Genomic DNA, 12,790 nt, shown 5'->3' on the forward strand with positions numbered 1-12,790 from the left:
CTGTCAAAGATATGCAAATAACATCCATCCATCCATCTTCATCCGCTTATCCGGGATCGCTCGCGGTGCAAATAACATCTACTTATTTATTAACCCTTACAATGATCTTTCCTTAACTTTAGCTAAGTGTTTAGGTGCCTAACTCTTAACAACACCTTCACAATGTGTTATTTGCCATTCGCACGATTGTTCTCTATCTTGAACCTTTCCATAGTTGTCATGCATATTGCAGAACATTTCATTGAACATGACCCAGGGTTTTGCAGAACTGTCTAATATTGAGAGTCTTGTCCCACAATAGTTCTTTGTTCAACCTAGTCCGGCAATCATTGGAGGTCAGATCATATCTGTTCATGAAAAACTCCCACCTTCAGCCCCTGGAGGCAGGAAGTGATCTGAATGGACTGAGCAACAGAATGAGCAACTATTCACAATGCAGTGATCCTGCTAGTGGGACTAAAATAATTGGTCAAATGCCTAATGATAGTAAAACATCAATCTGTCATCAACAACATCGGAATAAAGTCGAATTTTATTTGGACCCTTTCAATGTTTCAGTGTAAAGGCGATCAATATGATCATGTGATAAAAGGATTACGCAGGTGTGAGTGAAGGCAAATTACACAGTGCGCTTTCACTTACCTCATGGGAAACACATATGCTCTCTTAATGAATTAATCCCAAAACCCAACTTTTTGTAAGGACAGAGGGAATCAGAAATGTCAAAAAGGAAGAAACAGAAGATGCACATGTGAAGAGGAAGAAAAGAGGAAGAAAAGAGAAAGAGAGGGAACAGCAAAATGTGTTAAGCAGGACTGCTGCATGTGGTTTCTGGGCCTCATGGTGGGAGAATCGAAGGTAACACTTACACACACACAAAAAAAAAAACCCACACACGCTCACACACAAATACTCAACCACACCCGCCCACTTAACAAATTTATTTATGTACAGCTCAGCTAAAGCCTCCCACCCCCTCCAAACGCAGGAACACGCTGACTTTTCCCTCCTCCCTCTTTCTCTTGCAGGTCATGGGAGATAGCGGAGAGATAAATATCGCTGGCAATAAAAGGCCTGCATCATGAATAATAAAACAGCCGTAATCTTGACCAATGATTTATACATCTACAGGCTCTGATGGCCGCATACACACACACACACACATACTGCAGCGAGTCACACATTGAGCGCTGTTAAATTGAGATGAATGGTGATGCAGAATGTGGGACACACAACCAAACAGCCCCCCCCACACACACACACACAGACACACAGACACAGACACAGACACGCACAGACAGACACCCGCCCACATGTGCTAAAGAAGAACACAAGAGATTCATGCTGAAAATATGGAGACATGGAAAAACACACACATACACACACATTAACACTGGTTCAGCAGTGGGTGAGAACACAGAGAGAAGAAAGGAGAAAATGTACACATGCGTTTTTCTGCTGAGAGTCCACAAGAGAAGATAAATAATGCATACTTAGTACAAATTTCCTTCTGCAAGTTTGTGTACTGCTGATGGCGCAGGATGACAGGTCACCAAAACTGTCCAGTGAATGAGTTACCTGCCACGTGTACGGCTCTTGGATGACTTAATGATAAAGCAGCATTACCTATAAGTTTTTCTGGAATGATTGCAACAAGGTATAGTAAACTGCGATCGCACCCTTTTGTTTTCACGACAAACATCCAGGGAAAAGCTACAATCCCTCGCTGAATTTCTTTGCTGTATTTAAACCAATTAACCACAGACACACAGTAAGTTACACTGGGACTTTGGTAAAACGGTCGATTGAGCAAAAGGGGCTACAGCTTAATATTAGGAAGTAGCTCTTTCGTTTTGTTTGGTGCTGCTTCAGTATCTGCAGTATAGTCACAATGTTGTCTAGCACAGGGGCATAAAATGATGAAGTGCAAAGACAGACAGAACTTTTTTTTTTAACCTGCACTAACTTTTCGGCCTCTAAGGGACAGCGTGAACAAGCTGCAAACACAAATGTGATCACCTTTTAAGTTGAAATAGGGACCCTGTTAGCAATTGTTTCTGGTCACCTGATGAATGTCAATGCAATGGTCCCTCGCTCTTTGGGGTATTTTGGATGTTTTTCCCCCCCGCTACAACAAGCTGCCTGCTGCTGATGAAAACGACACTGACAAAACTGTGAGAGTGAACTAAAACAGTAAAGTTGCTGGCCAAAAAACTCCAAAACAATCATCTGCAAGATGCAAAAATGCCCCATAGAGCTCAGGGAACTGCAGAGTTGGGGTATAATTCTGTGTGGGTCCATCACTACGAGCGACCCCCCTTTTCATTAATGTAGTCATTTGATTTACTGTTAAAGTAAAATACTGCTTATAGCAGCTAAATGCTGTCTCAAAGCCTTTCCCACACAACCAGGAATAAAACCGAGGTGGGGAAATAATTAATCTTTTATTTATTGGCCTAAAAGCACTCAAAACTAAATATATTGACTCTAAAAATACTGAATCACCCTATAAAATATCCACCAATTTAAAATGTCAATTTCTTCACAGACATGTGTAAAGCAATCAAACTGGGGCTATTCATTATTTTTGTCAGTGTAATTCAATAACTTTATTATAATTTCTGTTGCTGTTCATTGTTTTATTTGATAATGAACACATTTATTAACTCTTGAGAATTTATTCTAGTACAATTTCATGTGAAGCAGACAAGCCATGTATTGCATTATGTTAATACTGTGTGTAAATCACACACATGACATTTTTTTTACATAAAAACACATAAGAGCAAGATATATTAGCTAATGTTGTACTGTTGCACAATTTTGAGGTACTTCACTGGAGTACATATACATTTATGAAAGTTCCACTTTGACCGACTACAATAACACAATGCAGCGTACATAAATATGAGTAACACTATAAAAGGAAGCTCTGCTGGTGATTGTTTTGTACTGTTGTTAATTTTTTTTTTTAATGCAGGACTTTTACTTATGATGAAGTACATATTCCTTGTGGCTTAATGTTTTACTGAAGACTTCTCTCACTATTGTTATGTGTTATGTGAGTTTCTATTAAGGCTATCGAGTAAATTCTCCACTTTATTGCCCATGTAAATTTGGTTTGGAGACAGGATTTAGAATAAACACACAATCTAAAGGATAAAAAACAATAAAAGACATGACAAATCACCACAACATTATCAATCCTCAGTTTAGAAGAGATGGCACACAGTAAAACCTAAAATGTTAAATACAAAGTACTCAAAGAGACTCTAGATGCTGCAACAATTTACTTAACAGTGAATAATGAGTTCCTGGATCTTTCAACCTCCCGTTAGTGGATACTAGAAAGTTGTGAGTCTGACAGCTAAGAATATATCTTATTTATTGATAACTCTTTAGTGTTGTGGGGCATTACTCTAATTTAAGCTAAAATGTTTTCAGATGGCATCGTACACGCCAATGGTCTGATTTTGATAAAGGTATGATGGTCTCTGGAAAAACCTGGACTCAGTTGAAATGTCAGATAATCTGTAATTGCTAATAAATGAAATAACTCTGACATGATAAATAGTACATTTTGAGCAAACTCAAAGAGACTGTCCAGACAGGAGAAGTTTCTGTTGTAAAATAAAGGCGGTTTCATATTTATAAGGAGTGTATATCAATTTAAATGTTTTAGAACAGACTGTAATGTAGTAAAGTAATAAGGAGATATAGGAATGTATGCACTATTTGTCAAAAACTAAAACAGAGGCATGTGTAACATATTATGAATAACTGATAATATGTTGTAATCATATAAAATATGCCTTCATAGTTTACATTGATATGGAACATGAAGTATGGAATTTTTATTAAATTTCTTATTTCTTATTCTAATAGGCTACCATTTATAAATAAAAGTGTTATATAAATAAATCAGTTTTATATATAATATTTTTTCCCACTTTTCATGACAACTGAGCAAATTCCATCGGCTGATGAAGGCCATGAGATGTGGCTGAAAGCTCTACAAACCCCCCCCCTACAACCAGAGTTAAGAACTTTAAACTGAAATGAACGTTGAAGCTCAACATTAAAACTGCTTTAAACTGGCTTGTGAATATTTCTACATGCGCATGAACAGTTAATATATTTTATTTATTTAAAAATTGTGTTATTATGTGTTTAATCCTATTTGAATATATATATAAATACACATATTATTGAGCATTTTTAATCATTCATTGAGTGTTAATGCAGTAGTAACAGATTCTTCAGAGGAGGATTACATTATAGTGTGTTAATATACAGCTTATTAATGCTTAATGGAGGGTCGGGGTGGGGAGGAGGGCAGTAAAAATATGACTTATTTACCTTTCATGTTGTGAGAACAAAGACAGCTGTTTTGTGATGCCAAAACTAATAAAATTCTTGATGCCTAAATTCTCAATGAACCAACAGAAAATCCATGAAGGCAGGACAGCTGCTCTACTTCTAATTGTGCTAACCATGCCAACTCTTGAGCAGGCATTTGAAAAACATATAAGACAGAAGCCTTTGACTTCATCTATTGCTACGCTTTTATTATTAAGACTGTTGAATGGATCCAGCAGGTTTTCATGATGCTGTTCCTTTGATGTCGCATTTTTGTTTCTGGATGCAAAATAGACCAATAATGCAAATTTGCTTTTATTTCTACGTAGTATAAATCACACAAATTGTATCTTGTGCTCAGTAAGATCATTTCTTAAGCTGTGCAGGAAATGACAGCTCCTTTTCATTCTCACCCACTCCTGGCCTTTATTCTGCTTGCTTTCCCGCTCCCTCTTTCTCCTCCTCCTCTTCTTATCCCTTTCCACCTCACAAGCTGAAAAGAGACAAGAGGGAAGAGACGAGAAAAGAGGTATTAGAGCGAAAGACGGGAGGAAAAAACATACAGAAGGGGAAAGATGTGACAGAAAATACAGAGAGATTAATAATGTGGAACTGCGGGATGAGAGAAAAAAGATATTGGACACATGAGAAAAAGAGGTTCACACACATCAATCGGTATGTTAACGTACATATACCTCATTCAAACCGCCTGCATGTTATGGCTTTTAATTGTATCAAATATTGAGTACACTTAACGAAACAATCTTCTCATCATCTGTTTTCTTCTTCTCTTCTTGAATTATCTACAGGCAATTTCTTGCATATTTCATCTTCTCCTTTTCCTTTGCCCTGCTTCTAAATCTTCTCTAGGACCTCCTCCTCTTCTTCTGCCTTGCATTTCTCTCGTCTATCATCTCCCGTCTTTCCCATCCCCTTTCACTCTTTATTTTCTGTCTAGCTCAGCACACACTTTCTCCTCTCCCTCTCTCTCTTCTCCTCCTCTTTTTCCTTCCCTCCCACTGAGTGATCCGTTGCAGACATGCCTGTTCGGTGCTACAACCCATTTAAGGCCCTGCTGCTGTGGCCACCAGGTAATTGGAGCTTGAGTCAGGACCAGCACAGAGAACATGGGACAGGGGGGTTGTAAATATACTTGCGTGTGTCTGTCGGTGCATGCAGTGCCAAAGGAAGATAGAGAAAACAAAGGTAAGGAGCAAAAGAAAAGACAGAAGAGAGACAAAGGTAGTGACATATACTAACCATAGGAGCGTTTGAGCATGTCAAGGCTACCACGGTGCGCCATCGTGTTTTTCACACCAACTGAAGTGTTCAGGAAAAGGAAGTTAAATAAAAAGAGGCAGAAAGCATCACACAATAGTCAGCTGCTAGACGAGTGGGGTGGAGAAAAATCATGGCGACAAGAAAGTCACACACACACACACACACACACACACACACACACACACACACTGAGGTGGGTGGGCCATTTGTCAGTCACATTTCATAATATTCAGTTGAGTTTAAAAAAAATGTAAATCAGATTATTTCACAATTTCATATTTACTTTACATTTTGCCTGTCTCTGTTAAAATGACTGATCATAAATAATATATTGTTAATTTATCCAAACCCCAAAATACCAAACCCTTTGGGTCTCCATAATTGTTATTTATTTTCTACTTTGAGGTGATTTACCCAATACTTAATAATAAATCAATTAATAGAGTTTTATTTTTCTTTGCTAATTAGCAAAAACATTTAACAAGTACATTTTCTATTTAGTATTTATTTAGTATTTTTAAAATAATAAATTATTTTCTCCCAATGACGAAATAATGACGGGATCATCTCAAGAAAACAAAACATTTTACCCAAAGATAATTTGACAACCTTGTGTTTTCTTTTAAAAATAAACTATTTATCCTGTTATAACAAGATTAATAACCATTTATTTATTAAAATGACATATGGTCTTGAAAAGTCAAATAAAATTATTGCAAGCAAGGCCATTATAAGCTTCCGTTTTTTTTCACCTACCCACTTTAAATGTTTTCCATCTATTTGCACATGTCCTATACAAGGTGTGCTTCACCAGAGTTATACAATTTTAAATTTGAAAGTTATTCTCCACTTTTGTGTTACAAATACATTCTGTGATTTAATTCTGTGTTATCTAGTAAGTTAACGTTGTTAACGTCAACTCAAGATTTATAGCTAGTGGCTAATACTCTGTCTGTGAACCTTCTGGCTGATTTCGACAACTTTGCTAACACAGCCAAACATCAAGCAAGCACAACAACACAAGATAGAGCAAGCCAGCTAATAAGTTGTTACTTGGTCCAAAAGCAAGAAGGCCACCTCGACATCTGTGCTGCTTCCTTTCAGCTATTTTAATTCTCGCCAATAAGTAAGAGCCAGTCCAATATTTACTCTTGTCCAGTCTCTTGCTCGGTCACTCTCTCTTTGTCTCTTGCTGGCTTCCTCCGTCATATTCTACGGTCTCTTCGCAGCCTCTGCCATGATATCCATACTTACAGAGCTATCTTCTGCCATAGAACTTACATTTTAGAGTACATTCTATACTCTTTGCTTCTTCTTATAGCTTGCTTTCTGAAGAGTCTTGTTGGTATATGACATGGTGCCGTAAACCATTGTCGTGAAATGTTTCAATGTTCCAATGCTACACAGTGCAATACCAGGCACTACAGGCCTGAAGTGGCAATGACAGAGATGTCATTCTCCCTATTGCATGAGTCAGTGTACCATCCAAATGATTTTGAAGCATAAATAATGTTGCTTTAAAAAGAACTGCAGTCATTTTGTCTCTCTGTCTTCTTCTTCTTTATGTCTTCATCACTTAATCTCTTAACCATAATTAACCAGCTCATAAGAAGATAGCAGTCCAAAGCTTATGAAACAAAGATTATTTACATACAGTATATTCATACAACCTGCGATGGACTGGCGACCTGTCCAGGGTGTACCCCGCCTTGCGCCCGATGTCAGCTGGGATTGGCTCCAGCCCCCCCGCGACCCTGTATGCAGGATAAGCAGTTGTCGATGGATGGATGGATATTCATACAAAGACTAACTTAATTACACTTTAATTTGGGCTAAAATCAGAATTGATTCAGGATTCACAGTGGTGCATTTAGACCTGGATTTTAGCCAGATGTGAAAATGTATTTTTAGAGCAATGACAGTAACTCTTGAAGAGTATCTTTCCCTTTCAAATCCAGATTCACGTGAGAAGTTCAAATTCCATAGAATCCTTTTAACCACTCACAATAACACAACATAAAAACATCAAACATAAATACGGGGATAATTCATCCAGACACTTCAGACATAATGTTCCCCCTCTCCTCCCCACTTTGTCTCTTCTCCTTCCGTTTTCTTCATCCACACCTCTGCTCTATCTACAGCTCTCCCTCCCTCCTTCCCTCCCACTTTTGCTCTCCTCCTCCCTCATCTCCTCTCTAATGCGTCCATCTTTCTCTCCCTATTCAGCACAGTAGGGGAGAGCTGCATTTGAAGCTCATTAAGTAAAGACCTACAGAGCTCTGTGGTGTGTGTGTGTGTGTTGTGACTGTCTGGTTTCTCCTACACATTAAGAATTTATGACATGTAACTCCTTATATGTCTGCTGCAGGACATTCAAACAGATGCCAAGTGAAAAGTATTTTGAAAGAATGTCCTAATGATGCTGAGATTTCAAAACAATTTCTGATTAATGATGGGAATTATTATTGGACAAATATGTGTTAAAGTTTCTTTGGTAACAGATTGATGTAGATTTAATTTAGTTAAAAGTAACCATCTGTTTCAGGCATGTGCCACCTAAAGTACTACAAGTGTAGTTATTTAGAATGCAGTCTTAGCAGTATCACACTTAATTTGAGAACGAACCACCATACATCGATAAATCTGTAAATCTAAAAAGAAATCTGGAAGACATATAACATAAAACCACAATGTTCAGCACTGTGTCATGCCTGGCTCAACTTTTTAAAACACAACGTAGCATTTTCTTCAAGTGCACTGCTTTGGCCAATGCTTGCAAGTGAACATTCCTGGTAGATAAAATTGTAATTCTACTGTTTATAAGAGTTGTTCAGTCTATAAAAAAAAAAAATCATGCCAGGATCAAACTACACGCTATCAGCCGGATATGACAGACATGTCAGATCTGGCTACTCATTGGTGTTTGGTGTTCTTGTGTACGGTAGCTTTGGTTTCCTGTCTGCCTTGATTCCTCGTGTCTCACCTGTGACTAATTACACTGCATGCTTGTGTCTGTGTGTGTGTGGTGTGTCCCAGTATACATTGTCCTCAGTTGTATTCAGTCTTTGTTGCTTCCTGCTCATATGTTGGGTCTTCTGCCTAGTGTTCTGTTTTCCCTGGATTTCTGGATTGCTCCCTTGTCTTTGGATTGCCTTGCCTTTGTTGGACTTACCCCTGTGTTTGGAATACCTTGCCCTTTATTTGGACAACCCAGTAAGTGACTGTTATTATTTAAATAAACCTGCAAACTGATCCAGCCTTGCTAGTGTCTGCATTTTGGGTCCACGCCTCAGTTCGTCTGCCGTTGCACTCAGCCTTTCTGATAGTTATAGTAGAAACTAATGCAGCAACGGAGCTCCCCACTGCGTCCTGACAAACAGCCCTATGTGTAAATAAGAATGTCTATATTGGACAATTCTGCAAAACCCTGGACGATATCCAGTGACCACTGGATTGTTTTGTTTTTTACGTCCAATGCCAATGTTTTAAAACTCTAAGACTTTCTATAGTATCTTGCATAGCAACTATGATAGGGTTAAGGTTAGGGAAAAATAAACTCTGATTAAGGTTTAGTTAGAGTTAGTGACTGAAACGCTTGGATAAAGCCCTCATTCTGTATTTCAGTGCTGTTTAAACTGTTATATTGTTTTATTGTATATTCTGGATATATCCACATACACCTACACTATGCTCCATCGCACTGTGCACATGTATGCATGTATGTGCATATATGTAGGCTACATCACATCCACCTCCGACATGTACATAATAATAAAAACGATAACAATAATTTACACCTGCATCCTTTGCACTCTGCTCATTGCACTATTGTCTCAATCTATCTATATTGTTTTTGTTTTGGTTTATAGTGTGTATGTGTTCTGTATACTGTAGTCTGTGTCTGATTTTATTATTGAATGAGTAAGCACATTGTGAGCAATGTATGATCCAGAGTCAAATTACTTGTATGTGTACACATACCTGGCAAATAGAGCTGATTCTGATTCAGAAAACTTTTTTCTATAACATTAAAAGCAAATTTAGAGTTAGGAAAAAGGTTGAGTTTAACACTCAAAAACTAAAAGCTAATCTGCTTCGGTTCAGCTGTTTATGTTCTCCTTTCCAGCTTAGCAACATGGACTGGAGCAAGAGTTTCAGAGTGGTGAGTTATTAGCCATGTTTCCATCCAATTGTCATACGTACATACATAAGTGGATTTTTGAAATGTCGCAAAAAAGAAAAAAGTAAATGCAAAAAAGGTGCGTTTCCATCAGCTGGTTTGGAGCGAATAAACCAGGCTACGGCAAGCTTTGTTACGTCAGTAGTGGACGTTACACATGGCTGTAATAAACAAGACGTATGGGTTCCAAACCAGAAAGAAAACTAGCCACATGGAACTAATGGCCATTGATCTTAGAAAAATAGAGAGAGGTCCTCAGGAATGTGTTTCAAGTGGGCAACTTGCCAGGCGTTAAGGGAATATCCGGCAAGACGCCAACAGCGGAAACAGCTGATCAATCGAGTTACAGGTGAAACTCGAAAAATTAGCACATCGTGCAAAAGTTCATTTATTTCAGTAATTCAACTTAAAAGGTGAAACTAATATATTATATAGACTCATTACATGCAAAGTGAGATATTTCAAGCCTTTATTTGATATAATTTTGATGATTATTGCGTACAGTTTATGAAAACCCCAAATTCAAAATCTCAGAAAATTAGAATATTACATGAAATCAATAAAAAATATTTTAAATACAGAAATGTCAGCCCCCTGAAAAGTATAATGATGCATATGTACTCAGTACTTGGTTTGGGCCCCTTTTGCATGAATTACTGCCTCAATGCGGCGTGGCATGGATGCTATCAGCCTGTGACACTGCTGAGGTGTTATGGAAGACCAGGATGCTTCGATAGCGACCTTCAGCTCTTCTGCATTGTTCGGTCTCATGTCTTTCATCTTTCTCTTGGCAATGCCCCATAGATTCTCTATGGGGTTCAGGTCAAGCGAGTTTGCTGGCCAATCAAGCTTGAAAATGAAGTCAGCATCTCCATAAAGCTCATCTGCTGAAGGAAGCATAAAGTGCTCTAAAATGTCCTGGTAGACGGCTGCGCTGACTCTGGACTTAATAAAGCACAGTGGACCAACACCAGCAGATGACATGGCTCCCCAAACCAACACAGACTGTGGAAACTTCACACTGGACTTGGATTGGAGCATCTTGGATTGTGTGCCTCTCCATTCTTCCTCCAGACTCTGGGACCTTGGTTTCCAAATGAGGTGCAAAATTTGCTCTCATCAGAAAAGAGGACTTTGGACCACTGAGAAACAGACCAGTTCTTTTTTTCTTTAGCCCAGTAAGACGCTTCTGACGTTGTTTGTTGTTCAGGAGCGGCTTGACAAGAGGAATACGACATTTGAAGCCCATGTCCAGGACCCGTCAGTGTGTGGTGGCTCTTGATGCAGTAACTCCAGCCTCAGTCCACTCCTTGTGAAGCTCCCACACACATTTGAATGGCCTTTACCTGACAATCCTCTCCAGGCTACGGTCATCCCTGCTGCTTGTGCACCTTTTTCTTCCACACTTTTCCCTTCCACTTAACTTTATATTAATGTGCCTTGATACAGCACTTTGAGAACATCCAACTTCTTTTGCAGTTACCTTTTGAGGCTTTCCCTCCTTGTGGAGGGTGTCAATGATGGTTTTCTGCACAACTGTCCGGTCAGCATCTTCCCCATGATTGTCAATTCCACTGAACCAGACTGAGAGACCAATTAAAGGCTCAGGAACCCTTTGCAGGTGTTTTGGATTCATTAGCTGATTAGAGTGTGACACTTTGAGCCTACAATAATGAACCTTTTCACAATATTCTCATTTTCTGAGATTTTGAATTTGGTAAGCTGTAAGCCATAATCATCGAAATTATATCAATAAAGGCTTGAAATATCTCACTTTGCATGTAATGAGTCTATATAATATTTAGTTTCACCTTTTAAGTTGAATTACTGAAATAAATGAACTTTTGCACGATATGCTTTTTTTCGAGTTTCACCTGTACATGTTGGCTACGTCAGAACTTATTCAGCAATAGTGTTTCCATCTCCCATTTAGCGCATTAACTCTTTTTCGACAAAGGCAAAAACCACCTCAAGCAAGCGTAAAAACTTTTGCCGTTTCATGAAGCTTTTCTAATGCGATATAAAATGTTCAAAATGGTATTAAAAACTTTCAATAAAAAAAGCCAAAAAGCATAATGAGACCTCTTAAGTTAAATAGCCTTACTGACTTCCATTATGTGATTAATGTAAGTTAGTAATCAAGTAGTTTTATTGCCTAAACCTAACCAAACTGCGAATGTTAACCACATGTTTAATGTCACTGACTTGTGTCACATAACTTATGTACGTAGTCAAGGTCCGGTCCCCTGTCGCTGGACTGGTACGGGAAATGCTCATAGTGTTGTTTTTGGAAGGCATGGACAAATGGTGTGTGTGTGTGTGTGGTATGATCCTGGAAACGAATATCGCAGACAAAAAAAAACAAATACAGAAATTTGGAGGACAACATCATTCATAGTAAGATCAGTGAGCTCATTCAGAAAATAGCTTACAGGGCCTTTAACGTTAGGTAAAGATTGGCAACAAAAAGGCAAATGGTACTTCTGGTCTGTGACAGGAAAATATGAATTGGGCTATTTGGTCTTGAGAACATGAAGTATTTATGAACTGACACACTGTAACCTACTGTACATTTCCTGCCAGATTGACAGCTTCACTGCTAACTTTTTCCTCTGCCCTCTCGCATTCACCTTCACTTTCTGCCGTTCTCTTCCACTCTTCACACACTCGCTACACATACATTACGCACTGTCCTATTCATTAAGAAGCTAAACTCTCATAACACACGCATAAACTAAGAGGGAATTCAGAGGATTAAACTGTTTACTTCATTGTGAAGTATGCTCTTCATACTGAACATTACACACCGACATGCATAGATGAACAGATGCCTTCGAAAATATAGGAAAAAAACCCAGAACATGTTTACACACTTTGAACTTCAAACCATATGTAATTGCTACTTGCAGCCGAAGTGCAGTTAGATATCTGCAGCAAAAATGAACACAACACCAGCTGGATATTCAG

Source organism: Micropterus salmoides, unplaced genomic scaffold (assembly GCF_014851395.1).
Source record: "Micropterus salmoides isolate LMB-PRFRI ecotype aquatic unplaced genomic scaffold, ASM1485139v1 Ms_hic_scaffold_4276, whole genome shotgun sequence".
NCBI classification, from domain to species: domain Eukaryota; kingdom Metazoa; phylum Chordata; class Actinopteri; order Centrarchiformes; family Centrarchidae; genus Micropterus; species Micropterus salmoides.